This window comes from Leopardus geoffroyi, chromosome D1 (assembly GCF_018350155.1).
Source record: "Leopardus geoffroyi isolate Oge1 chromosome D1, O.geoffroyi_Oge1_pat1.0, whole genome shotgun sequence".
NCBI classification, from domain to species: Eukaryota; Metazoa; Chordata; class Mammalia; order Carnivora; family Felidae; genus Leopardus; species Leopardus geoffroyi.
The window spans coordinates 11,373,765-11,396,322 of NC_059329.1; the positions used below are offsets into that span (position 1 = coordinate 11,373,765).

At 49.1% G+C, this 22,558-nt stretch overlaps 1 protein-coding gene and 2 long non-coding RNA genes across 5 annotated transcripts in view; 1 reads left to right on the forward strand and 2 right to left on the reverse strand.

Moving 5' to 3' along the window:
• The window catches only part of DRD2 (dopamine receptor D2), a 64,762-nt gene extending 54,595 nt beyond the window's left edge, over window positions 1-10,167 (reverse strand). For both annotated transcript variants that reach the window (XM_045482844.1, XM_045482843.1), the window contains exon 1: window positions 10,042-10,167. The gene's annotated coding sequence lies outside the window, so the exon portion shown is untranslated. The remainder of the gene's footprint in view (window positions 1-10,041) is intronic.
• On the forward strand, window positions 2,210-13,172 carry LOC123600673. Of its 2 annotated transcripts, none has more exons than XR_006713732.1 (3): window positions 2,210-2,709; window positions 3,877-4,004; window positions 13,081-13,172. It is a non-coding gene; the product is annotated as an uncharacterized LOC123600673 (long non-coding RNA). The 2 variants fall into 2 exon arrangements; XR_006713733.1 differs by lacking the exon at window positions 13,081-13,172 and adding an exon at window positions 7,418-9,822.
• A 148-nt stretch (window positions 13,173-13,320) lies between these two features.
• LOC123600674 overlaps window positions 13,321-22,558 on the reverse strand; it is a 63,529-nt gene continuing 54,291 nt past the window's right edge. The window contains exon 3 of the long non-coding RNA XR_006713734.1: window positions 13,321-13,452. This is a non-coding gene — a long non-coding RNA (uncharacterized LOC123600674). The remainder of the gene's footprint in view (window positions 13,453-22,558) is intronic.

Below are 22,558 nucleotides of genomic sequence, written 5' to 3' on the forward strand. Positions count from 1 at the left end.
CAGAGCTCAACAACTATTCCATCCCGCTTGTCTTCAGGTCTCTGGGCAGACCTGGACCAACATATGCGTCACGTTTCCTTGACAGCTCGCCCAGTACCTTTTTCTCTGTGTGTGTGTCTGACTGAAGCAGGTTCCGACCAGTCAATAACCCCCTACTTCCGTGCCCCGCAACAACTCTGAACAATTTCCAGCCAGAGCATAAAGTACTCCTGGCTGAAGGTAATCAGAGAATGCAGGTTGAAGACGAAAGAGAGAAGGTGTGAAGCATCTTGCTGACCCGTTAACACTGCCAGACACACTTGCTGGGCTCCCAGTAAGTGCGGCCCTGGAAGTAGGCCATCTCTTACCCTCTCACTCACACCACGATTTAAGTAAGTGGCTACCAAGGGCTCAGCATCCCTTTGGGTTATAACAGGTTCTGGAGAAGCAGGAGGCAGACCCTGCTTCAAGGAGCTCTCAGGCTAGTGGGGAAGACAAGAAATGCACAATCAAGGGGCGCCTGGGTGGCTCAGTCAGTTGAGCGTCCGACTTTAGCTCAGGTCATCACTTCACGGTTCATGAGTTCGAACCCCGAGTTGGGCTCTGTGCTGACAGCTCAGGGCCTGGAGCCTGCTTCGGATTGTGTCTCCCTCTCTCTCTGCCCCTCCCCTGCTCATGCTTTGTCTCTCTCTGTCCCTCAAAAAATAAATAATAAAAAGAAATTAAAAAAAGAAATGCACAATGGAACGATTAGCATTAAGTATTCGGACAGCAACATAAGAACAGAGCACAAGAGTTTTCCGAAGGCGGTAACTCCACTATTTCCTAACTCTGTGAACCTGAGTATGTTTTTGCTTAGCCTCTCTGAGCCTCAGGGGCCACATCTACAAAATTGAGATTGTAACAGCTACTTCAGTAGCTTGTTGTAAGGATCAGTAGGGATAGGGTGTGAGAAAGTGATTTACAAATACAAGAGATTACTATTGCCTCGTGGGCTTTGAAAATTAAAAGGGAGTTCCAAATGCAAAGTATTAGCATTGCTCCATAGGGGACAAGACAACTATTAAAAGGGCTTTAAAATGCATGCAGACTGTATGAATCCCTGCCTTGAATGCTCGTCCCTCTGGTGTCTGCAAAATGCACTCCCCCACATTCTTTAAGTCTTCCCTCAAGTATCACATTCACCGTGACATCCATCCTGATCACCTTATTTGGCCATGCAAACTTCCCTCTCCTCCAGACCCTTAACACGCCATATACCAGAGCCCTAATCAATTTATTTTTCTTTTCTCAAGTACTTATTGCCTTCTAACACACTCACTCGTTTATTTTTTATATTTAGTGTGTATCATTTTTCTCCTCACACTAGAATATAAGTTCCAGGAGTGCAGGGACCTTTTTTCATTTTTTTTTCATTAATGTATTTGCAACCAAGATGAGTGCCTAGTACACAGTAGGTGCTCAGTAATTTTGGTTCAGTGACAGAATGAAAAGTTGAAATCCATGTGGAATGGCAGCCACAGCAGAGGACATTCAGGAAAGAGTGAGTACAGGAAGACAAAACAGAAATCGACAGCTTGGTCTGGTAAGACGAGGGCTGAGAGGCCCATGACTGTATTGTGTGAACCACGAGGACTTTGAAATCTCAGAACAAAACCAGAGGTGCTCCTTGAAGGTCACTAGAGGCCGTTTGATTCCCATACGAGGAATTCATCTTATACGTGGATAGTGAAGGGACTCCTGTGTCACTGCGGAAGAAAATTGTGAATAACTTCACAGAGAATAATTTCATTGTGTGTTATTAGCTTTCTACTATTATATAATAAATCATCCCCAAACTTGGCAACCTAACACAACAAAAACTGATTATCTGAATGAGTTTCTGTGGGGTCAGGAATTCAGGCAGCTCTATTCAGTGGTTCTGGCTCAGATCTCTCAGAAGGTTGCAATTAAGACCTTGGAAGTGGCCACAGTTATTTGAAGGCTTATCTGGGGAGAAAAGATCTACTTCCAGGATGGCTCATTCACATGGCTCTTGGTAGGAGGCCTCAGGTCCTTGCCATGCAGAACATTCCATAGGGCTACTGGAGTGTCCTCATGACATGGCAGATAGTTTTCCCCAGGATGAGTGATCCAAGAAAGAATAAGGTAGAAGTCATAATACCTATTATGACATATTCTCAGAAGTCACAATCTGCCATTTAGGCATTATCCTATTGGTATACAGGTCTTCCCTATTTAATGTAGACGGAGACTACATAAGAACATGAATACCAGAAAACAGGGAGTATTGAGGGCCATCTTGGAGGTTGACCACGATGGAATGTAACTAAGGGAGGATCCAGAATGTATGGAGGACCACACAAATCTATGGAAAGCATTCATCACTTCCTACCACCTCCCTCTAGCTCACCAAAGAGGACTGGCCAGAAGGCAGACTTTGTGCCATCAGTCACCCAGAGCAATCCAGGCCTTCAGTTATATACACTCCCCAAGGAAAGACGTGTATGGAAATATCATTGTTTCTTTAGGGGGCCTGACATCCTCTGCTTGGGACCCCAGATGCTAGTTCCTGCTTGTCAATACCATTCTCATATTGTTCCTGCCATAAATGAACATAAGAGCTGAGGAAGCTGAGAGTCCAAGAAGGAATGACTCCATGACCTGAGGAAGATGGCCAGGGAATGGAACACCCGTGATGTCCTTGAAATCCTCTACCTGCCTTAAATAGTAAGCCTTTTTAATTGGCCAGAAATAGATGCATCAATTAGGAAAGACTCCTCTCCTGTGAAGGATTCACAGAAAAGGAAAAGAGCCAGAGAAAGGGAGTAACTTTCAGGATCAGAGAGTCCTAGGGCCAGAAGCTATTGAGTTACATCCCTTTCTCAGGCAGGACCATCCTTCATCTAAAACATGGGTGACATTTGCCTCTGCCATTAATGACCCCCAAAAGATGGACACCATGTATTTGTGGTAGCTTTGAGGATCTTAATGTGAGGTTCTTTGGGCTTCTCAACCAAGGGTAGAAGAAAGAAGAGTCTCCGTGTTCTTGTGCACCAGTATTTTCTCCTTATTTTTGATTTTCTATAATAAGTGGCCTTTGCCAGAGTGCACCATCCAATGTCACAGTACCAATCAAGAAGACTCCAACCAAGTATAAACTGATGGGTGCCAGAGGGGAGGTGGGTGGAGGGATGGGCAGAATGGGGGAAGGGGAGTGGGAGGCACAGGCTTCCAGTAATGGAACAAATCAGTTGTGGGGACAAAGGGTACAGCACAGGCAATATGGTCAGTGGTATTGTAACAGTGTTGTCTGAGGACAGGTGACAGCTGCACTTGTGGTGAGTGCAGCATAACATATGGACCAGTGAGTGCAGCTCCTCTTGCTCAAGATGAGTAAAAACTTCTGGCAGGGGAGAGCCAGTGATTGTGGGGCAGGTAAGTGGAGAGTGTAAGAAAGAAACGTAGGCTTGAATTTTGTGAAAGCTTTAGAAATATGCTTAATTTCAGAGATGTAAAACCAGGTGCTCAGTGAGTGCAAAAGGAAAGCAGCTGAAAATGCCCCCCCCCCAGTTCCTTTTTTTAATTTTCAATTTTCTTATTTAAAAAACTTCTTTTAATGTTTATTTTATTTTTGAGAGGGTGGGGGGCATGAGTGGGGAAGGGCAAAGAGAGAGGGAGACACAGAATCTGAAGCAGGGTCCAGGCTCTAAGCTGTTAGCACAGAGCCTGATGTGGGGTTTGAACCCACGAACTGCAAGATCATGACCTGAACTGAAGTTGGAGGCTGCACCAACTGAGCCACCCAGGTGCCACTCTCCCCTTCCAGTTCCTTAATAATTACAATAACACTTATTACAATTAATGTTTATGGAGCGCTGTGCTTACTTTTGCCAGGGACTCTTCCCAATGTCTTACTTATATCTACTGCCATAAGTAATCACAGCAACGCAAGCATCTCAGCACGAACATCCCCATGTACAGATGAGAACCCCAGCTGACAGCAGTCAGCCAACTGGCCTAAGGTAACACAGCTAGTAAGTATTGCAGTCGGAATCCAAATTCTGGCAATCTCGCTCCAGAGCCCACAGGCTTAACCATGCTGTGTTTTAAGGGCTTAAGTAAGGGACCAAATGCTGCTAAGCGGCATTCATAAAATTCATGGTGAGGTTCACCTACACAGGCTAGAAGTCTTCTAGCTTATTGGGAGGTGATCCCCATTATCTGGTCATTTCAGTAGAGCCTGGAGTGCTGTTGAATCTTAGGAATTCCAAGGTAGCAGGCAGCATGTAAAAGTTCCTTTGTTTTGTCCAGGAAGAAACCAATGTGCAGACTAACTGCCCTGCCCAGGAGCACCCAGGCCTCTTCGGCCTCTGTCCAGCAGAAGAGCACCAAGCAGTTAGTCCTTATGACAGCGCTCATGAGTTAATCCCGCGTCTGTGTAGGACCCCAGGCCATCCCACTCCTCCCCACTCGCCCTAAACTCAAGCTTAGCCTTGGAGATGCGACAAGTTTTCATCCCATATGGTGAGAAAACAACACCAAAGGCCAAAGGGAGGCAGCAGCCTGAGTTGTATCCTCTGGCAACAGTTTGGTGCACCTCAAACAGATGAGCAATGATGGCATCCCAGTTTCAGCCTAGCTTCTCCAGGGAAGCCAGGCCTTCCGTGAGTCCACACCTTCTCCTGCCCTCCCTTGAGTGAGAAGGCTCTGGTGTCTCTCCCTTTTTCTGCTCCTGCCCCCTCTCCTCTGCTCCCATTGCTTGCTGAGATTCATTCCCACTGTACCTGACCCAAAGGAGCGAGACCCAGGCACAGAACAACTTCTTGGACGGTTCTCAACTTTAAAAATCCCAAGAACTTATTCCATGCACTCTTCTCCCTCTGCAACCTCCTCTTTTCCTGGTCTCTAATGCAAAGCTTGCTGTCACTTCAGTTTATCAAAGAAAGTGCCTTCTTAGACCTATTTTCCCTTCCTTATTCTGTATGCCAATGACCATAGGTCAGAGAGGGCAATTACTTTAGCATCAAACAGTCTGGCCTTGAATCTCCACTCTGCACATTATTAGCCCTGTGATCTCATGCAAGCAACTTATCTCTCTAAGCCCACGCTTCTTCCTCCGTAAAAAGGGGGATAGTAACAGTGGCCAGAGTTGTTGCAAGATGAAGAGAAGAAATAAAAAACACATGTCAAATGCTCAGCACAGTACCTTGCACACAGCAAGTGCACAATAAACGTTAGCCATTAGGCTGATTGGGTCAGCAACGGAGGGATTGGCGAGCAGAACCACTGGTCAAAAGCAGCCCTTTTAAGGACGCTTGTGAGTAAGCCACTTTCCCAGACCAAGGGTTCCCGGGGAATTGCTAGTGATGCTGCTGCCTGGGGTAACAGGAAGGAGAGAAGGCAATTATACAGCGTGTAACAAAAATAATTTCATTTCTAATGCCTTTCCCCTGCTGAGCCACTTAGAATCCAAACAATGACAACAAGGCAGGGGTGGAAATGAGAAGGGCAGGCACGTTTTGAAGGAGCCTGGTGACAAATGGATGGGCCCCAGGACTCATTTTGACTCCCAGACATCTGCAGGGGCGTGTCCTTGGGGCTGTGGCTGCTGTTCTGTGCCGACCTACAGCGCCCTGGAAGGCCTGTCTGCCCAGCCTGGCTATGGGCCTATTGATGGACCCCTGGGGGCTGAGTCTGCCTGGATTCACTTATCATTCTCCATCTGGGAGCAGGCTGACATCACTCAGAGTGCTCCAGGGAAAGCCAGGGGTCCTCCCCCCTTCCCCTACCCATCACTGTAGACAGCAAAGAATTCCCCTGTCTCCTCCCAGAAAACATGAAAACCCCTGCAGGTGCCATGAGATTACAACAAATTGGGCAAACCACACTAAGCTGATGTCTAATACATACGTATTTAACATCAGCCTTTTCTGGGGGTCCCCGAAGAGTTTACTTCTTCTCGGTTCCCTTCCCTGTACACCTCTCCACACTCTCTCAGATGCCCCTGCAGCCTCCAGGCCTCTGAATTTGGGACATTGCAGCACCATGGCCTCTTCCACCCAGGGGAGGGGGGAGTCCCCAGGTCCCAGTGCGTCATCTCTGGCTCCTCCCTGTACACTGGAGCCAGAACCAGCAAGAGCCTCTGCTCCTCTGCAGAGAAACATTCCCATGTCTCCTAGGCAGAGAGGAGGCTGCACCCTCCCAGGGGGCATCCCAGCTGCCAAGGGTGTTGGTTTAACCCATTTATCAGATTGAGGTGAAAAGGACAAGAAGAGGGGAAATGTACAGTCCAGAAGGGCAAGTTGTGCTCCTTTCTTTGGACCCAAATGGGAACAAACCAAGTGGTGAATCTTGTAGTTTTACTCCTCCACCCACATACACTGACACTATAATCAAGCTATTTTCCACACCTATGCATTTAAATAATATGATTCTATTGTTTAAAAAAAATAAGAAAGAAATCTTCAATGATAATGGTGGTAGGGACAGTTGAGAGGCAGGGATGTATTCATGCTGGATTCTAGCACTATTAGCGTAATTTAAAAGGCTGCAGATAATATCACCCAGAGCTGGCAAATCAGCAAACTGTAAACCCTTGGTGGTTCCATGTAGTATCCTGGAGAGCTAGAGATGCTGGAGCTTGTACAGAACCCTAGAGCCAAATCTTGGAGTCCTCTCAGGGTCATGAGAGTCCCTACTGGGGGTGAGAGAGGGGAATGAGGTGCTGGGATTCAGCTGAGAGAGAAGCTATATACACAGAAGGGTACCTACCGAGGATCTGAACCACATTGTGCCATCTCCTGCTGCCTGTGGCTTCCAAGCATCTCCTAGATGCAGGATGCTCTCCTGCTAAGCAAGGCTCCTAGCAGAATGGAGAAGTTTGGTTACCAAGCCCAGTCCTGGTGGCTTGGAACTAGAAAGCTTATGCCACTCCTTCTGGGAGCACTTTGGTAATTGGAGACAGCCCACCATACTTCTGGACTAAGAGAAAAGCTACCCTGTTTAGGGGTCAAGAGCAGCCAGGATGACCTCTGAGGAGCCCAAACAACCTAAGGGTTTAAAGTCCTGGTAACTATGTCCTTGCAGAAGTCGGACTGAGTAGGCAGCCATGCTAAGATATTTTCAAGACCTCAAATCTCAGGTTACTGTGACAACCCGACTCTGGGAGATATGGCTTGGGATTCTGACATTATAAAACCTCAGTGTTGATTCTCCCCTCCTTTACCAGTGGCTAAAACACCTTCACTGCTGGAGATTCATAGGAAGGGAGAAATGGGATTTGGCAGGTCAGAAAATATGAGTCAGTAGAAGGGGCAGCATTAGCTCAAGGAAGTCTCATTATCCTTAACCCCCACCCCACCCCACCCCACACAAACTGTGTTATTTTCACAGCCATGCTACTTCCTCGACACCAATATTTGACTTTCACTTGCAGGGAAGACGAAGACAGCTCTTTCCAGGCCAAGTCCACATGACTTTCCCCTTACACGTGTTTACCCACAGAACAGGGACCTCAGACCAGTCTAGCTTCATCAATCCCAGGTGAATATGAGGCCAAAAAAAATTTTTTTTATGAGATTATGAGCTCCCTTTGTTTCCCCTGGTAGGAGGAGGAACAGAGGGTTCCTCTCAAGTTCAAATTCCTCTACATCATTGCATGTTCTAGACAGAAATAATCCAACCTTTCAGGTGAAGGTAGAAAACGGACTAGCCCACAAGCATCTCTACTGGCCTTATTCACCCCTACAAGCCTGCTAGCTTATAGAGCACAAGAACCAAATCAATAGAGCCAATATGTCACTGCCAGCAGGGCACGAGTGGCTACCAGCCTTGGGGAACATGACGTGCTACTAAGCTGAACTAATCACTCCTTGGCATTTCAGGAGCAGTTGGGTTAGCAGACCACAGCACATGCATAATGAAAGACAATAATTCCTCCAGAAGGGGAGAGTAAGAACAACATAATGAGTTGGCCCTTAGAAGGGGGCAGTTACTATTTACACAGGTCAACCTAAAGCCATATCAGTGATTTTTAGAGGCCAAAAATCTGTTTTAGAAAGAAAAACCCGGAGGATTTGGCAGAGAGGAGATTGGGCTGCATCCTTTATTTCAGCAAAAGGATTGAATCTGGGGGATGGACCCTCCATCAGCAGTGTCACCCATGAAGAATTTAACATGATAAACTGAAGAAGGCAGAGAGGTCAATTAAAGACCTAATCATGCTCCCTCTAGCCAAAGAAGTATGAACTTTTACGAGAGATGATTTATTAACCTGCGTACATATGAATCACCCAGAAATATTGTTAAAATATACATTCTTGGGTCTCAGCTTGAGATTCTCATTCAGCAGCCCTTCAGAGAAGAACAAAAAAAATTCCATTTTTAACTAGGTTTCCAGGTGATTCAGAGGCAGGGAGTTCATTAAAACAGAACAACCATTGGAGAAATGCTGCCCCAGACCTCTACAACAAATCAGAATCTCCCATTTTCCAAGCACCCTTCATCCCCAGGGTGTGCAAAGAAGGTAGAAGGAACTCAAAGTGTTCTCCAAGAGACCAAGGCTGGGGTTATCATGGCTCTGATCTATGTGTAACCCTCTCAGATATCTTCCCTACCCGATGTCTGATTTCAGAGGTGGCATCCTTTCCACTCACCCCCCTCAGATATGCCAGGAATCTTGAACACTAAGCAAAGAAGTCAAAGGCAGGGGGCTGGGACCCAGAAAACCAGCCCACTAGTTCTCTTGCAATTGGTCACATTCACCAAGGCCTCTCTCTCTCTCTGCCCACCCTCATCAAACACAGCACCAACAGAGAGAAACATGAGAAGAATGATTTCTTTTTCAAGTGGTCCTAATGCTGCAGGATGAATCAGGGATAAGCAGAATATTTGCATGGTGGGGGGGGGGGGGGGGGGGAAGGGTGAGAATCACTGATCACCTAGTTCCTGGGAAAGAGTGAGGATTAATCTGAAAGGTTTACATCCTGGTCAAAATCCAGAAATGATTGGATCTGCAGAAAGAACTGGAGAGAGATCCACGAAGTGCCTTATACCTCACCAACTTCGGGAGCCCCCAGCACATAAAGTAGTGGGGTGCCAGGTGGGGAAACTTCACTCGCCCAAACAGCTTCCCTGTGGCTGAGAGCAAGGGCCTGTCCCTACGGAGCTGCGGTGCTGTGACTTGCATCCATGGCGAAGCCTGTTGTGTAGACGCACACGCACCCTCTTACCTCTGCTCTTCAAGAGGAACCACTCACAGGCTGCCCGCGCAGACAGCGTTGGGGACCTGCTCTGTCTGGCTCTTAGAGCTGCCTCTTGTCTCCGCACACAGCTCTGTCGAGGTTCTTGGTCCATTCCAGAGTCGAACAGTCACCCTCCACTACTGCCCCAACCGTCACCCCCATTCCCAGGTCGAGATGATTCTGAAAGCTCAGTCTCCCTCCTTGACTGGATCTCAAACGGAGAGAGGGCGAAGAACGTAAAATCAGAACCAAGGACAGCGGCACAACCGGTGGTGGGAGAGGAGGGGCAGAAACGGCCTTGGCTTCAGTCCTTAGAAACTGAAAAGTCTCAGGTCGCGCAAATCCAGACTTGCCAAGAATAACCCTTCTCTCTCCCTGGAGGTCAGAAACTCTGGCCGCGCGCCCTGGGGTCCCGGACTTGGGTGCGGGGCAGAAAGTGCCGTCCCGAGATCGTCGGGAGCCGGCCGCCCTTTGAAGCTCCGGCTCGACAAGGGTGGCTCACCGCGCTCCGCGGGAGGCTGCCCCCGCACCGCCCGCTAATGACCGGAGCGAGGATTCCCGCCCGGGCCGTGCAAGGGATGCCGAGAGGGAGTCAGAGGGGATGACAGCCGCTGTGTTCCTGTCCCCCCTGGGCTAGCAGCCCGATGGAGAGTCGGTGGAGAGCCTGTCCTCAGTCGGGTCGGTCCCAGGCAGACGGCGCCAGAGTGGCCTGACAAACTTCTAGTCCCAGTCGCGCCGCCCTCCGAGCTCCCCCTTCCTCTCCCTGCGACCCGCCTCGGCCCCCGGCCGCCCGTCTCTCCAGCGTGCGCGCGCTTACCTTCAAGCCATAGGGCGCCCGGGGGCAGAGACGGCGCCGGCTGCTCGAGGCTTCCGGCTCCCGCCGCATCCAAGCGCGGCCGCCCCTCCGGCAGCCGTCCGGGCCGCCGCTCTCCTCGGCGGGTCCCTGGCTCCCGGCCCCGCCGCGCCGTTCAGAGCCCCGGCGGGCAGCCGCTTGGCCGGCTCCGGCCCGCGGGGAGCAGTGGACCGGCCGCGGCGGGGCGGGGCGGGGCCGGGCGCGGGCGGGCGTGCAGCACAGGGACAAGGCGCGGAGGCGGCGCGGTGCGCGCGGGAGGCGGCCGGTTCCGGCACTGAGACTGGACAGCTTCACGGCGCGGGAGCACCGGAGCGCGGGAGGGAGGCGGGGGGCGGGGCCGCCCTGGCCCACGGGGCGCCCCTGGGCCCCGCCCCTGGGCCAGGCCCCGCCCTTCCACTCTGCGCGCCCGTGTGCGGACTCAGTGCGACCCAGCCTGCTGTGAGCAGCGAGCCGGCAGAGGTTGCAGTCAGCCCTGGCTTTGGTGCAGGTGGTCGCTGAGGCGGGAACTGAGCGATCAACTGCCCATTGCGGTCTCCCCATACCCCCAAAGTGAATGATACCTTGTATATTCAGGGCCGCCGGTGACCAGGCATCTTCAGTGTCTGCTTATTTCCCTCTGAGAAGTCAGAGGATAAAGGTTGGAGGAGGCACAGCCCATCCAGGGAGTCACGTAAGGAGAAGCCGTCCAGGTTCCGTTTACAGACCTCTGGTCTTGGAAGCCCTGTAGTCAGTTCTGTTGCTTGACCCTTTCGGGGGAAAGCCTGCTTGGAGTTGACCTGAAGAGGAAATTCAAAAGGGGGCCTCCGGGTTCCGCTTGCCCTTGAATACAAACAGAGGTGGAGTCTTCAGCAATTATGTGTTTGACTGTCCTCCGTTTGCCAGGCTCTGTGTCAGATTCCAGGGTCTCCAAGAGTAATCAAACCTGGCCCCTGTTGTCACATCCTGCTAGTGCAGTGGAGACCTCTAGGAAACACCTGTAACATAGCATAGCACTACAGCACCGGTGGCTTAACCAGGTGCGTGGAGCACAAACAAGGGAGACTTCATGGGGACTGGCACTGAAGAAGCAATACCCGTTCCAGCCAGGGAGAAGGCCACACAGCACGCCACAGGAGGAACAGCATGGGTACAGAACTGACTGTGCATAGCATAGAGTCCATTGCTGCTGGACCCAAGCCACTCTGGGCACACAAAGATTAAGTCTGTATTCCTCCAATGACCCACATGATCGCAGAAGGACCTGAGCACTCATCTACCCCCCCCCCCCCCAACCTACATCGCTCTAGGAGGAACTGAGTGAGGCTCAGTGAATTGGAGTGCCCTTGCAGATTCCACCACAGAGAACCAGGGCTGGGCCAGTCCCCCACCTGAGAGGTGCACACCAGCACGTTTCTCAAATACAGCCATCTCTGGAGGTAACTGGGGAAGGGGAGAGGCTATAAGTGGGCGCATGGCACCTCCTCCCCTGCTCCCTGCCTTTGGCATTGGCACTACCTTGCGCATCTGGTCTGGCCCCCATCCCCTTGTAGTCTTCATAGGGAGATAGTCTAGCCATCAGGAATCCCCACATTTTGCTATATTTGCTTTTAAAGCAACGAGACATTGCAGATATTGTTGAAATCTCAGTGTTCCCCCTGGTCTACCCCTAGGCCATTCTTTCCAAGGTTTAATCCACTTAAGAAAGGACTTGGTGCCTTCCAGCTCAGCACCTCTATTGGTCCAGGGATAGAGCCGCCCAGTGGATAGCCACCCCTCTCCTGAGTAGTCAGGGGACCTAGACTGGTGTCCTGCCTCTGTCACATACCACTTGTGTGACTTTGGCTATGTAGTTTGCTATCTCTGAGCCTCAGTTTCTCCATCTTTAAATTGGGGCTACGAATACCGTTCTCTGTGGGCAGCATTGAGGATAATAGATGAGGAAGTATGAGACAAACTGTAATATGGATACCCCCTGGCTGTTCTGCGGTGGGGAGAATAGCGTCGCTCACTCAGGAGGCAGAAGGGGAGCAACATGACCACCACGGGGAGCACCAACCCAAGGGCCCCGTAGCGCTGTGCTGCCACTTTTACCCCAATCTTGCATGGCTGAGTGGATTTCATGCTGGCTGTGAGTGACACGGACGGATCTTTTAGTTTTCAATTAGCAAACGGCTCGCTCTTTAAACAAGCGGCACAGCAAACAGATGCACTGAATGATTTATGACAGCGAACATCTGCGGCCAAGCGGCAGGCAGCTTACTGTGGGCCCCTGCCTCCCAGGCTGCCAGGGCCCTCTGGAGGTCATCGCGAGCCTCCCCTGCCTCCGGGCAGAACTGTACCCGGCCCAAGTAGGCCAGGCAGGGTGGCCCTTTTCCTTAAAGCTTTCCTGGAAAGGGGGACACAAGAGCCTTTTTGACTTTCCCATCTATATGTCCCAGAGCCTCAGAGTCAGGAAGTTCTTTTTGATGTACTACCTAAACCTGTATTTGTACCTCTTTATTGTTGAAAGTGGTAAGCAAATGGTTACTAACGGGTGTTAGGGGAGAAGATGGTGGTGGTTTTGTTGGCCCACGGTAACGAGGAAACAAAGGACCCAGCCGACAGAGAATGAGGAAAATCTAGAACTTTCTCCTGTGCCCCTGTGCTTCTCTGAGGTAGAGAATGAGGCATGGCTAGAACTTAGAAGCAGAGTCCCTTACTGGTCTCTGTCAAACTCTGATGTACCCACAGACTGTCACAGCCCCTCTTCTGAAAACTATTGCACAGAAAATAAAGGAAATGCCGTCATGGGACTGGGAGGGGGGAAGGGGGTCAGGAGCAAAGCAGAATTGGAGTCACATGGGACTTCGCTCATGTCCAAACACCCAAGCCTTGGGAACGTTCTGTGTATCTCTGAGCTTCAGGGTCCTCAGCTGTAAAATGGGGATAGAGATCTGTATTGCAAGGTTATCATGAAGTTTAAGTAGGAATAACAACCAATTCACACTGGGGCTTGATACATTTTCCCATTTTCTCCTCTTACAGAAAACTTCAGCCAGAGAAGCACCGGAGGAAATGCAGACACCCAGTGTTCCAATTCTAGATTTCTTAACCTATTTCACAGATGAAAACTGAGCCCTGTTTCAAGTTCCTATAATTTTTTCTTCTCTCATCCTCCCCTCTTTGGTCATGAAGATCCTAGTCCATTTGCAAATGACTCTGAGGACAATAAGGTGGCAGTCCTCTGGGTCAGAGGGGGTGTGGGGCAAAAAGAAAATAAACACATCCTTTTTATACTTTATTATTTCTCTCGAAGTGCTGAAAGCCTTAGAGAGGTGCAGAAGTCTTGGTCACTGATATTGGTGAGAGAGCCATAGTTCCATATCAGCATGATCTAGTGAAGGGAGGTCAGGGTATCTGAGGTAGGGGTGAAGAAGGAGACAATCCTTTTATTTTCTTTATAATTTTATTTATTTATTTATTTATTTATTTATTTATTTATTTATTCATTGAGAGAGAGAGAGCACAAGCAGGGAGGAGTAGAGAGAGAAAGAGAGAGAGAGAGAGAGAGAGAGAAAGAGAGAGAGAGAATCCCAAGCAGGTTCCACACTCAGTGCGGAACTTGATTCCATGGGGCTTGATCCCATAACCCTGGGATGGTGACCTGAGCTGAAGTCCAGACCCAGATGCTTAACTGACTGAGCCACCCAGGCACCCCAGGAGATGACCCTTTTAAAAAGACAGGGGTTCAGGGTACTCTCTCTGACCACGGCAGGAGAGCAGAGGGAATTACTCGAGAGTGTTGACATCTGTATGTGCATTCACCCTCAGAGGATGATCTCCTCACTCGAAGACTGTATGGGGCTTTTCCACATCCACGTAAAATGGACGCTCGTAGATATTCTTTGCCTCCTCCTATTTTGGAGCAGTAAAGAATACAGGTGCAACCCTCTTTAAGAAAGCCTATTGTATATGGGGCACCCAAGTGGCTCAGTCAGTTAAGTGGCTAACTTTGGCTCGGCTCATGATCTCATGGTTCATGAGTTCGAGCCCCATGTCGGGCTCTGGGCTAACAGCCCAGAACCTGGGGCCTGCTTCAGATTCTGTGTCTCCCTCACTCTCTGCCCCTCCCCCCGCTGGGTCTCCGTCTCACTCACTCTCAATCTCAAAAGTAAATAAACATTAAAAAATAATTTTTAAAAAAGAAAGCCTATTGTATAATTCTTCAGAATTACAAAACAGATAAATTAGAGTGTAAATATCCATCTTCTAAATGTATTTAATTGCTTGATGGGAAGAGGTCATAAATACACACTTATTTGTACACCCATATTCATCATAGCATTATTCACAGGGGGCAAAAGATACAGCAACCCAAGTGTCCACTGAATGGGGAATTGGATAACGAAAACGTGGTCTGGACTTACAAGCCTGGCTACAAAGTGCAGGTTTTCAGCACTTGGAAAGAAAAAGGTGGAAAAAGTGTGTGTTGATTCCCTTTTTGCCCCACCCCTCCTCTGACTCAGGAGGATTGCCACCTCATTGTTGTCAGAGGCATTGCTAATGGAGTAAGAACAATCCTGGCACAGGCTACAAGAACATGAAACTTGAGGGCATTAGACTAAGTAAAACAACCCAGTCCACTTATATAAGGTTCCTAAAGAAGTCACAGTGGAAAGGCGGTTGCCAGGGGCTGGAAGGAAAGGTGAATAGGGAGTTTGTGTTTAAGAAGTAGAGAATTTCAGACTGGGGAGGTGAAACAGTTCTGTGGATGGATGCTTGCACAACAATGGATGCACGTAATGTCACTGACCTACACACACTACACTACATAAGGATTAACATGGTCAATTATTTGATGTATATTTTACTACAATAAAAAATCTAGAAACCTTGTGTTTCGGTAGCTACTGCAGTTGCTATATGTGTGAAAACAAAATCAAACGTCTTGGAAATTACCAGGTAGATTGGTGGGAAAGTGATGGAACTTAGGAAACAATCCATCTATGTGTCACTTCTGAATAGGGGTAACACGATCAGTATTGCCTCCCGATTTCTTCAGCCTTTTCTGTAGATATTTCTCATCAACAGTCTCATTTACCTTCCCATAACCTTGTGATGTTGAGAATATTATTAATTTTGGAGAGCCCCCAGAGAGTGTCATTAAAGCCTCCTCCCTTCCAGAAGATGGGAGCAGACAATGAAATCAGGATGATAGTTTTCCAGTAGTTTGCAAATGCAAGGGCCATGCTACCGCTCGGGTTTTGAGTGGAGTTGTGCAGTCCAGAGAAAGCTCTCGATAGTGAAGAAAAACTCAATCCAAGCTTTCTGCGTTGAGAGTGAGCAAATCAGGAGCCGAGGTATTTTTAGTCTCTAAGCCAACCAGCAGCATCTGGGACTCTCTTGCTCACAGCCCACTCCTCTGCATATGTTCGCTGTGGCTGAGGACTGTACCCAGCTGCTCGTGCCCTCCCTGCTCCTGATACAGTTAGGGTACCAGGCAGGGAGGGTGGATGTAAGAAACAAACAACTCGGGCAGTTTAAGCAGAAAAGGAGTTCATCGAAAATACTGTAATAGCTCACAGAATCACGGGGGAGATGAGAGAACCAGGCGTGTAAAGCAGGTGGGAACAAAAGAGCTAGATGCTGTTAGGTCTTTAGCTGAAATCAAGCCCACACAGCAGTACAGTGAGAACTCTGTTATTGCAGGTAAACACAGGGCACCAGATGGCATAGCCACCACTACGGGCCTCAGACACCGGCATCCCCCTGGCACTCTGTTACACTGCTTCTGGAAACTGAAAGTTGTGGCAGCTTGTGCAGCCTCTAGAATGGATGCTCCACTCACTCTCCCTGCTTCTCTGAGTCACCAGCTCTTGAGTCAAAATCTGGGGCATCTGCTTGTCATGGAGCTGACCAAGAACCACACAATGAGAGTGTGTGGTTGAAGAGTTCTCTAGCTTAGGAAAGGGCAAAGCCTTGCAGAGCCAAAAGGCAATAATCCCCACATCCCAGATGTGAAGGAAAAAAGAAATCAGAGTCCTGTCCATCCCACGTTCTGAATGCCACCCAAATCTGTCCACTTGCTGCCACCATTCTGATCCAGGTCACCATCATCATCTCGGGCAGATTACGACCAAAGCCTTTTCCCGGCCTCCCACCTTCAGCCCATTTTTCACAATGCACAAAGATGCTGTTTCTAACACATAGATCTGATTGTGTCACTCCTGCTTAAGACCCCTCAAAGCCTTCCTGTCATCTCTGAGATGAATTCTAATTCTGTTAGAGTGGATTAGAAGTCTGCCATATCTGTCCCTTGCCTCTGTCCAGCCTCATCTCTGCTAGCATCCCCTCTGAAGTCTATGAGCAATGAATGAATAAATGAGTTTTGGAGAGGGTCACAGAGATTATCTGCTTCAGAGTTTCCCAAATGTCAGTCCTTGAATTGGATACCATAGAAACACCTGGGAAACAGAAAAATATAGATTTGATCTACTAGGTCAGAACTCAGGGGGCAGGGGTTAGGGTTCTGTATTTCTAAACCGCCAACCAGTAGTTCTGAGCACCAGCTGGGTGGTGAGGCACTCATCTAATCAATACCCCTCATTTTACATACGTGGGAGCCGAGGCCCAGAGAGGTTAAATACTAATGATATAGCAAGCAAGTTTGCTGTTGTAATGGAACAAGACTTTGAACACAGTTAACCTGACACATTAAGTGTTATATATATCATTATTGTGCCGCGTGATAATTAGGCATAAATAGTGGGTAAGTTTTTCAGAGGGAGGACTATTATTACAGTTATAGAAACCAAGTATTTGGGGGCCCACCTGGGGGGAGGGAAAGGGGCTATTGGGAAAGACTGGGGTGCCTCTCTGAGGTCTCATAGAGGGTCCCCAAGTCTGTCACCTGGGCTCTGGCAGATCTGATGGCAGGTGGATCTGCCCAAAGATTTGGAAAGCCAGGGGAGAGCTGGGTTGCTGGGAAGCGATTCAAGGCAAGCCCTTAGATAAGTCTGGAGAAAGATGAAATGGCCCCTTCCCCTTCTTCCAGAGAAGGAGGCATCACGGGAAGAGGGAAGAGAAACAACCGTAGACCTCAGTCCTTCGGCTGCAGGACCAAACTGAGGGATGGATTTGAAGAAACCCCTTTCGCTGCTTACTTTCAAGCAGAGGCATCTTCCTCACACACTGGAGTTGCCCGTTAGACACACGTTCCACATTCATGTCCAAGGCCATGACCACACTGCTCCCTGACCCACAGACCTGCGCTGCCCCCTCAAAGCTCTTTCCAGGCCCAGCTCAACTATCTGTGTTCTGGTCTGTCACCCAACTCTCTCTTTCTCTGCCTCTGTCTCTGTGCTCTGTCTCCCTCCTAGTAACTGCCCCCTCCCTTGGCACCTTCAGTCCCTCCAAGTGGTAATGGAGTCCCATTATCACTAGTTCTGAGAGGCTGCATTATCCTCCCTGGTTTCTCTAGCCCCACCTCCATTTTTGTAACCGTCTCCTTTCCTAAACTCTTCTCAAATTAACCCATTCGAGTGTGTAGCCTGTCTCCTGCTGAGACTCAGCCTGGAGGGGCACCTAAAGTACAAATCCAAGTTTCAGGGCAGGGGCTGTGGAGAGCAAGATGGGACAGGTGAACCCAGTCATAGTTAGGAGTGAGAACCAAGGGCAGACCCCTCCGCCCCCTGCCCCGCCAGAGGACCAAACAACGCTACACGGGTTGGAGTACTCGGGACACGAAAAAGCAGTTCAAACTGATTCAATTGGATAGCTTCAAGGCAGTGGAGGAATTTGGCTCCATTTTTGGCTATCCACCATCTAATCCTGCTCCCCCTTTAAGAGAATCTCCCATGTGACCACCAACCAACCGTGGGTCTCACTCCTAGGCTGAAGGAGGGGTCTTTCCTCTCCCCATCCCCTGGCAGGCAGGGCATGAGCATGTGACCGGGACGCTCTCATCTCAACATTGCCCCTGGGGATCTCTAGGAGTCCTTCATGGGGTGACCGGTGTGCCCTGCAGTGGCTGTTTGGGTGCCTTGGTCAGACAGCTCCTGCTAAAAGACACTTGTGTCTCCTTTCTCTCACTGAAGCTGCCTTGGTGACCGCTCATCTTCTCAGTTTAGTCTTTGTTCTGGGAGCCCCCCATTCTCCTCCACTCAGTTCCTCACTAGCCAGGATCTGTTTAAACTAGCCAGGATCTGTTTCTGTTGCCCACAGCTAAAGACCCTGACACATAACTGGCCTAGAGCCCCATAAAAGGCCTCAGAGGGGATGGCCTGAGCTGTGGTGAGGTTGGCCTCAAAAGGGGTCTGCAGGTTCCAACACCAGCCCCAGATAATCCACAGCCTAAGGTACTGTACCTTCTGGCTCATGCCAGTGTCTCCACCTAGTTACTTTCTCTGGTTGCATTAACCTCCCAAGCCAAGGGTACAGCATTGCAATAACCAGCTATCCAGCCGTCTCAGACTTCACAGAGACTTTGTGGGAACTGGATGGGCACACTGGAGGTATGGAACCATTCTGGTTTAGCTTGAGCACTGCTTGGTGACCAGAGTGTGGCAATCTGGACAGAAATTAGACCCAGACCAGTTGCACAGTTGAAAGGCAGTATAACCCAATGTGGAGGGAAGAAGCTTCCTGCCTCCCTAAAGGCTCTAGGATATTATTTATATGAGGGACAGTCTCCTTCTGCCAATGTACAAAGTGAAATTTGGTAAGATGCCATATTATTTATATGTCCCTTATATGAGGGACAGTCTCCTTCTGCCAATGTACAAAGTGAAATTTGGTAAGATGCCACCCAGTGGTACCCAGTCTCCCTATCTAGACACCTAGATACAAATAAAGACTGGAGGGGCGCCTGGGTGGCGCAGTCGGTTAAGCGTCCGACTTCAGCCAGGTCACGATCTCGCGGTCCGTAAGTTTGAGCCCCGCGTCGGGCTCTGGGCTGATGGCTCAGAGCCTGGAGCCTGTTTCCGATTCTGTGTCTCCCTCTCTCTCTGCCTCTCCACCGTTCATGCTCTGTCTCTCTCTGTCCCAAAAATAAATAAACGTTGAAAAAAAAAAAAAAAAACAAATAAAGACTGGAGTGGACCTCAGCTGACTAGCGCTACCTGAGACTTCCTGGCCTTAGGGCTTTACCTCCCTTTGCTCTCCATACATGGGGCCATTGGATGCCCACTGTTAGACTCAGCTCCCACCACCAGTCCTCAGGGACCATCCTTACTGACATAGGAGGGAGGAGCAAAGTCTCAAGATGGAGCACTACTCAGTGTCCAGGCCTTGCCCTTTGGGAGTTTCCAGTATGGACAAAGAGGACACAGACCAGATGCATAGTTATACCGTCACAGGCTGCCTTCAATGGGAAACTGTTCGTCTCATAATGGGACAACTCAGGGCAGCCAATACATGAGATCACCTGACTTAAAAAGTTCTTTCTCACCTGAGGCCATTAGGATGCACTAGAGAAATTAGATAGTCTCTATTAGGAATTTAGACTAGGACATGGTCTAGAGAGAATTTTTCAGTTGGCAGTGCAGGCAGAAACTAATGCAGAGGGAGACTGGGAGAGGCAAGGACCATGAGCAACCATGAGTAAGTGACATCTATGAGTGAACTAAATTATAAGTAAGCCAAAGATAAGAGTAGAGTGAGGGGGTTGGTCCACAGCCTGAGAAGCAGATAAACACAAAGAAGCAGACGTGCAGGATCCAAAACCCTTGAGTTGCTTGGGTTTGGCCCAGTCTTGTAATTCTCGGCTCCGCAAAATCCAGCATGACTTTAGCTGCTGCTCTTCATGCAAGGCCTGGTTGTTACACCCTCCTTGGTATCCATGAGGCTTGGATATGTGGTTGAGATTTCTAATTGCTTTATTTCTATGTTCTTTATAACGCTCCTTCCCTCAACCCAAACACACATGTACACCCTGACTTGAGGTGGCCCAAGAAAGCCTCCAATCCTTTCCATCAGAAGAGCCTCACACACCCACCCTAAACTGGGACCTAGTTCTGAACCACAGTTTCCTTCTTTCTGGTGCTCTGGGCTGGGATCCTTGCCTTGCCAACCTCTCCCTCTGGGGGTTCTAGACCTCTTCCACCTTCATCAACTCAAGATCTGACCTGGAGGGGGTAAAGGAGATACCAAGACACTGAGACTCAAGAGGGACATATAGCACTCTACCTAAATCTGACAGGAGACAGAAATTAAAGGCAGGAGAAGCCCTTGGAGTCTACCACTGTTTCCCCAATCACCTCCCCTCCACACCCTTGAGGCACCCCCTTCTCTGGCTTCTCCAACTCCATGGCTTTCCCCTAATCTCCCCCCAGATGGTCATCACCCTCAGGACTCTTGGCATCCAGGCCACTCAACGCCCACTACCTTCCTTTTCAGCATGGACAGCCCCCTCTCTCCTCTGATCAATACAGAGTAAGTTGATATTTTGCAACTTAAAAAAACTAGAAGAAAACCAAACACAGCCCAAATGGAAAATAATGAAAAGGCCAAGCAAGACACATCCTGTTTGTCTAGCACACACGCTTCATCCCAGGGTTATTGAAGCCTCACCTCAGGCCACCTTGGCTGGTATAGGTTTGGATAGGATCTAGGCTGGGCCTGGCCCAGGGGCTCTCAGTCGCCTCCAGGATTGGCTTCTTTGCCTCTGCATCCCATGGGGTCTCTCCACACCTGACTGGGCTGCCCTTCCACATATCTGTCACTTGTTACCTTGCCCCTAGACCTTGAGATTCTTCATGTGTTCCCTGGGATCCAGGCTACTCTGTCATTGTCTTTCTCCACCAGGGAGTTTTCTAAGACTTTAAGTACCCATCTTTGCCCCTGATTCAAGTCTAAATGTGTCAATCACCACTTGTGAAAGAAGGAAGCAAACTCTTCCCCGGGGCCTTGCCCCGCTACAGACATGGCAGTTCACACGCTGACGTTCCATTTGATCTTCACAACCCTCAGATTTCACAGATGGTGAAATGGGCTCTGCAATTGCTGGAATAGAGAGAACCAGGATTCAAAGCTGGGTCCCTCAAAACCCATGCCCAGTGCTTTGTCACTCATGCTTTCACGGAGCATCTATGCCAAGGGTGGCAAAGAAACTCCATCTCACCTACCACTTGGGATTGATTTAGTGGCTGCCTGGAGTGCTATGGAGAAGGAAGACGATGAGGCCACATCTGCACTCCATGGGAGAGAGTATCACGATAAATCAGAGAGGTCTCGCATGGAGAGAACTGGAGAGAGCGACAGGCAGTATATGTGCTGTGGAGCTGTGGCCTTTGGTCCAGGCCATTTTTGTGGCAGGTGCCCCTGTAGCCAGAACCTCTCTGCCACGTGAAGGAGCACGCCTCTTCTTGGGGATCCAAGTCTCAGCTTTGCTCCTGACCAGCCACGTGACCTTAGGCAAGTCACTGCCCCTCTTTGAGCTCCAGTTGCTTCATCAGTAAAATATAGCTGAGCATTACGCTTACCTCCAAGGGGTCAGGAAGTATGAATTAGCATAACGCATACAGAGCCCCTGGTACAATGCCTTACACACAATAAGCACCCAACAAATAGTAGTAGTTGTGGAAGTTGTTACTGTTGTTGGCCGTGATGCTCTCAAGACCTACTGCTCACACTGGTCCACACACCGGCCAAGGTAAAAAGCGCCCAGTTTGCTCAAAGTCTTAGAAAACTCCCAGTTGGCCCATACTCTCCTTCAAGTGCCATTGGATTTGTGGCAGTCAGTACTGGGTCTGTGTTTACCGTGAAGTCCCATTCCTCTCTGGTCTACTGTTAGATATTTCAAATCCTCCCCATGGGCTCCCCCTTGTTAATGTGATTACATGTCCTGATTGTTTTCATTAAGTGCCTTTTCATAGACAGGCTGGTAAATACTTGATAAAACATGGAAGCTAATTATCGTCTTAATTGGAGATGACCTGGTGAAGAAAATGTGTAATTTAATCATCAAGGTAGGCCCTGTAAAGGTTAATGAGAAATCAAAACCCATAGCCAAAAGTTTTGGCATTTCTGGGCAGAGAATTTCCAAACTTTGGGAGCAACAGGGGTCAGTTTGCTGCGGCACAGAAGGCTATGGACCCTTTCCGTTGCTTGGAGCAGAAGATTAGAGCCATTGCCCTTTCTAATAGAGGAGAAGATGTCTTATGAATCCACTATTGGCTTCTTTGTTTGTTTGACATTTATTCATTTTATTAAGCATTTCTCTTTGTTTTTAATTTTTTTAACGTTCTATTTATTTTTCAGAGGCAGAGAGAGAAAGAGCATGAGTGGGGGAGGGACACAGAGAGAGGGAGACACAGAATCCGAAGCAGGCTCTAGGCTCCAACCTGTCAGCACAGAGCCAGACGTGGGGCTCGAACCCACGAACTGTGAGATCATGACCGGAGCTGAAGTCAGACGCTTAACTGAGTCCCCCAGACACCCCTATTAAACATTTCTTAAGGGCCTTGTGCTTTTCTAATGAGTTAGGGCTGCTCATCCTCCAGGGACATTCTATTGTTTTTCCCAC